Source organism: Rhipicephalus sanguineus, chromosome 8 (genome assembly GCF_013339695.2).
Source record: "Rhipicephalus sanguineus isolate Rsan-2018 chromosome 8, BIME_Rsan_1.4, whole genome shotgun sequence".
NCBI classification, from domain to species: Eukaryota; Metazoa; Arthropoda; class Arachnida; order Ixodida; family Ixodidae; genus Rhipicephalus; species Rhipicephalus sanguineus.
Window position 1 is genome coordinate 154804883 of NC_051183.1, and position 5742 is coordinate 154810624.

The following is a 5742-nucleotide window of genomic DNA, read 5'->3' on the forward strand; positions in this document are numbered from 1 at the left end:
ACTACGCTTATCCGCTGCGAAAAAGAGGGAAAGTTGGAGTCAGTCTGAGATTGTATGAGAGGGCTGCAGCTCGCTATGTTTTCCGAGCTGGTTGTTCGCAATGTATGTGATTCTGTGGCGCCGACGTCCCCGGGGGGCCGTCAGGAAAAGTTGAAAGCTTTGGCGGCATTCCCTGAAGGATTGCGCGGACATTGGGGTTCGGCGAAGTGAGCCGCAGAGGGGAGGACCTGGAAGAAGGAAGGCCATGCTGCTGGGGCCGGCTGTCCAAGACATGTGACCGCAGAGACCCGACTGATGTGCAGGCTATGAGTAGTTCTCTTGGCCGATGTAAGCGATGCATTCAGTACAAAGGTCTCCAGCGTTCACAGTAGCTTGCTCGGAATCCCTGCGTCTGGTTGAATTCGCCATTCTTGATCAAGATCATGTTAGGCGAGCTCTCACTGTACAGCGGCCATGTCTGGCCGTTGGGAATCTCTGGAACCCTGTTGAAAAGACAAAATATCAGAAAGTTTTACGCAGACGAAGATTTTTTGAAAGAAACAAGAATCAGTGGTATGGTTTCACAGTTGCAAATTTCACGAGACAATAAAAACGCCGGATAGTGCGGGAAGCAAGACTCGCCACTCAACGCTACACACATTGACACTGGTTTCGCAGCAGAGGCACAGGCACTGCTTTTGCGATTCGTGTTAGGTATGTAGCATTCGTATTGTATACTCGTAAGGTTGCGCTATCGAAGACAGGGACGAAGTGAGGCACACAGAACTACTGCAGGGAGCGTTGTGTTGCTCATTTTGTCCGTGTCTTCGGAAGCGCAATCCTACCAGTATGTATTCTCAACTTTGACAAGGAGCAAAACTTTGGATTGGCTCTTATTGCTGATTCGTTAACGAAGATATGCACCGTTTATATTCGCTTTTCTTGGTGACGCAATTCCACGGGTATAATTCTTCTTCCGTCAAGGCTTATCATCTTAAGCTTCTCCTGCTGTTCCCTTGTCTCGTCTAAGGATCCCGTCGATAGCGTATACTTGTAAAGACAACATTTATATATTGTCTAAAGTGCATGATCATAATTACTACTGGCCTTACTTCCAGACTGTGAGAGCATTAAGAATACCAAGAATGGCACTCGCTTCTTCTGAAGAATACATATATGAATGAATTTTGAAGTAGGAAGCCTCATCCTGACTTCATGTTTGGGTGAAGAGTGTTACTTCGTAGAATTTAAGCCTCGTGTGTCAAACGTCGTTTAGACAACACCAAATCGTGCTTACTTTCAGAGCAGAAGAGCGCTGCGATTTCAAATATGTTATTCTTTCTCTCTTTCCACGGATACCTCTCCTAGCTTTTTGCTTCAAAATTTCTCGAGGTCTCTGGACTGGGTGATGTTCCATTAGCTATAGATATTCTAAATGTCTGAAGCAAGCAAGGTGTATCGCTGTTCACCACGATCATGTTTGAATGACGTTCAAAACTCTGTAAAATTTTATCGCTTGGGCAGCGATGCATCACAATGGCATAACCAGCTAGCGTCCTATTTAATCAGCACTAGATAATGCAATAAATCGCTATTTACTTTCCCATCTAGTCAGGATTTCCTTTTTATGGTCATGAATGGTACGTAAACGCATGCGGAAATATTGGCTTTAGCGTCCTAATCTGAATACAGCGAGTGATTCACAAGTCAAACTGCAAATGCATGCGGATGATTCACCATTATTCTCGACGGCTTGCCCCATAGGTTCGTTAGGTCTCGCGTTCTCGTTAGACAGTATAGTAAGGGTGCAGTTTCTTGGGCGAGTTGGAAATGCATTCTGAAAAGGGTAGCACTTGTGCACACGGACTAGAAGAAGGCACATGGACACACAGACGGAGGCGCTTCGTGTGCCTTTCTCAAGTCCGTGTTCACAAGCGCTACCCTTTTCAGGATATGTTGCATGTTCTCTACTGTGCAAAATAAGCAATACAATAAAGTTCTTTCAGATATACGTCTACCTTGACTTCGCATCGTTTCGAGTAGCCGCTCGCTGTTATAGTAAAAAGAGAAAGAGCAATGCCCTCCTAGGCCGTGCAATGTCCGAAGTGGATTTCTCAGCAAAAGAGCAAGAAAAGCCAGAATGTAAATAAACAAAGCAAGAACACTGTAAAAATAAAAACGACATCAATAGATAATAAATAAACATTGCAAAATATGGCGCGGTAGCGAATACTACAAGAAGACTAGGAATATATCATTATCTTAATTTCACATCAATCGGTTGAATTGTCAGCTAAAGTTCTTAACTTCACTTGATTATATGTCACATAGTTGCACTAATGAATGCAGAAAGGGAGTTTTCAGGGCTCGTTTCTTTGTTTGACACAACCTTAACGAAAACCAGCGGATAATGAAGCCAAGGGAAAGTATGCTGGGACGTTAATTGTGCTGCTCTAAGCGTATTGTCGGATTGTGATATAGACTGCGAAGAAAGTAAAGGGATGAAAAGACAACTTGAGTGTTCCACACTCGCCGTCATGGCTACGAGCGGCGCTAACACTCCCAGGTTTCATGCAGATAAATGCCCCGATAATGTGGACGAGGGGACGACCGCCGCCGTAGCCCAATTGGTAAGAGATCGGGCGCGTTAATCCGAAGTTGCAGGTTCGTCCCCGCCGGCGGCAAGTTGTCTTTTCGTCCACTTACTTTCTCCACATCTGTATCACAGTTACTACAATGCATTTAAAACAGTACAATTGACGTCTCCTGTACCTTCCTCGGCTTCATTATCTGCTAGTTTTCTTTAAAATTTTACTAAGTCACTTGTGCTATGTGCATACCACAGAGCAAAAGAGACACACCCGCTTTTGCTGAAGCTGGCGAGCACTCGAATAAACGCTGCAGCCATTCGACCATCAGGAGAATCAGGATCCGCTGCGTAGGCGTGACCAAACGTGAAGGGTATGTTGATCCATGGGCGCCCCCATCCAGGCAGGCAGTGGGAACATCATCGTCTTGTGGGCGAACACGTAGCAGAACACCTTGTTGCCCCTTTCGCTGTGCTTTTCCGCAAAGAACTGCAGGGGACAGTTGAACAATCTGTCCGATAAATGGTCGATGTACTGGCGTCTCAGCGCATTATTATCACCAGGATGCACTTCCTGGATGTACGTTTCTAGTATATCTGGAACGCCGTCCCTGAGAAGTCTCCCTAATGCGGCGCGAAGAGATTGAACTAGTTCTTCCCGTGGAAAATCTTGAAGGTCTTCGGCCAAAAGCCGAGGACCAAAGGACCAAGCAGATAGTGGCTCCTTCATCGAATTCACACCAGCTAAGACATCTACGGATGAGAAGAAACCGCGCTTCATGGCCACAAGTGGATTTCGCGGGAGGAACTCGTCGTGATACGTGGGCACAAAGGGGGCCCGTTTTGGTGCCACGATCACAAAGGAAGCCTTGAGGAGTTCGTCGGTGGGTTTGTTCTCATGCAGCTCTAGATTTCTTCCGCACTGGATGACAGTTCGATGGATGTCCCATTAGAGCAGCTGATAACGTTGGCGACCTTGTCTGCCTTGGCCACACTTTCCTGGACCGTGTCCCACGAGTCCAGATTGTACATGGTGCCGCTCATCATGAAGCCCTCTGAAGAGACCTCGCTTACGGCGACATATGTGCGCGTGTGTACACATAGCGGCCCGCGCTTTCTCCAAACAACGTCACTAGCTCGGGGTCGCCACCGAAGTGTCGATGTGCGCTGAACCCACTTGAGAGCCATGTCTGGTCCAGCAGGCCAACATTACCTGGTGCCTCGGGAGAATTTGCGTTCATGAAGCCCAAGATGCCAAGACGGTAATTCATGGAGACGACGACAACATCTCCCAGCGCTGCAAGCCAGACTGCGTTATAGATTGCCGTATTGGCGCTCCAAAAGTGAATGCTCTCCATAGATCCATACAAGTACAGGCCGGGAGCCGAGTCGGTCGCGGCCACGGGAGCCCAGACGTTCAGGTAGAGGCAGTCCTCGTGAAGGTTATGGTTTCCCTTCAGCATCGCGTGCTTCCGCAACCTAGTATGGACAGCGGACATTTCATTATTTATTTACTCCGTGCTTAAAGGGCGACTCCGGCAATTGTTCTACGTTTACTGATCTCAATAAAATTCTCAATGATTTCAATAAAGTTTATAGTAATCCGTGTCAAACTACAAAACTGCAAGCTATTCAGCTTTCCTGAAAGTGAATTTTGCAGATTTTTAGTGAGTTCCTGAATCGCGCCCTGGAATGCGGCCAACCCTGTGTGATTGCATAACCTACGTCGCTATCCCCACCAACAGGCAGTCAAAAGCAAACGGCGACCCGGTAGTCTGCAATATGTCGTCATTTAACAGTTGCGCGCGGCTCCACCGAAGTGGTGCTGGGGTAGAATGCCCGTTTCGCACTCAAAAGGCCCGGGTTCGAATCGAAGTTGTAGATGGTGGGTTTTTATTCTCAGTGTAATCTTTTATAGCTGAATTGGTTTTCCTTTGTTTCTCAAAACTAGCTTCAGTTGCTACGTGTTGCTTCAAATAAAAACGTAACGCAAAATGTGAAGTAAAATAGAAGACATTTGACAGTGAGCGTAGTGGGACCTTAGAGCGTAGGTATTTGCAGCGCCACCGCCCGGAATTCAACAAAAACGTAACGTATGACCTCCGAGATTTTCGCGAATAGGAGACTCGAAACGAGATTGCACGTTTACGTTACTTTTTGTAGCAATACGTAGCAACATAAGCTATTTTCAAGAAACTAATTTCAAGAAAATTTCAAGCTATTTTCAAGAAAATAAGACAACAATGAACAGCAAAATAAACAATAATAATGTAGCTACAACAACGGCAATGTTAATACGAAGTCACACAATGTAATTTGCTTAGGCAAATCGTTAATACAATCTTTGGAAAATAGCTTCAAAACATCAGTACGTAGAAAATATACAGTTCGCTCGTTTTGTTATTGATTTTGGATGGACCGGACAAGCAATGTGACAGATATGTTGATTAGTATAAAGACAATTACTGTAACATTGGGGGAGATATTCTAGCCTAAGTGTTTGCCTTCTTACTGGTAATGCCGTTATTTCATTAGCTTCCAATAAATTAGATGGTCACTGACGTGACAAAATTGTTAAATATAAACATTATCGATTTCGCTTGAATACACTTACAATAAACCTCACATAAGTGTCAGGCAATGCATGTATATTTTAATGTTGGGCTAACAAGGGTAGAATAGCCGAGGCGTTAACGTTAGTGGAAGCGCTCATTAGTTCCTGCTCGACGTCATGTAGCTCCCCGTGTGTAAATGAGGGAATGTTATCAATACGAAGATTCCTAGGTAGAGCAGAAGTTAGTGCCATGCCGGAAAATTTGCATTAACGCATTCATTGTAAAGTTATGCACACGAATAGGTAATGCAATCAAAACTAGTATCTTTACAAGCATTTCGAAACAAGAAACATTTTTGCATATTTAGTACCATTACCCATTTGTCGCGTCATTCTTGTATAATATTCTCACTGTTTGTGTAATTAAAAAAAACAGCGAAAAAAGAATCGTGTGATTCCGTTAGCTGGACGTGTGTAATGCAGGAACATTACATGGATTTCGGTTGCATCTCAGCGGACGTCCTATTGAAGGCAACGGTGCGTCGATATTCGTTATCATTCCCAAGGCTTTCGTGCAGCACTCATTGGTCACCGTTCATATTCAGCTTACAAAATGGCGCAT

At 45.0% G+C, this 5742-nt stretch overlaps 1 pseudogene; it reads right to left on the reverse strand.

Annotated features, from left to right (window-relative positions):
- Positions 1 to 330: 330 nt before the first annotated feature.
- Positions 331 to 4029, reverse strand: LOC119403605 (acetylcholinesterase-like; annotated as a pseudogene).
- Positions 4030 to 5742: the final 1713 nt, after the last annotated feature.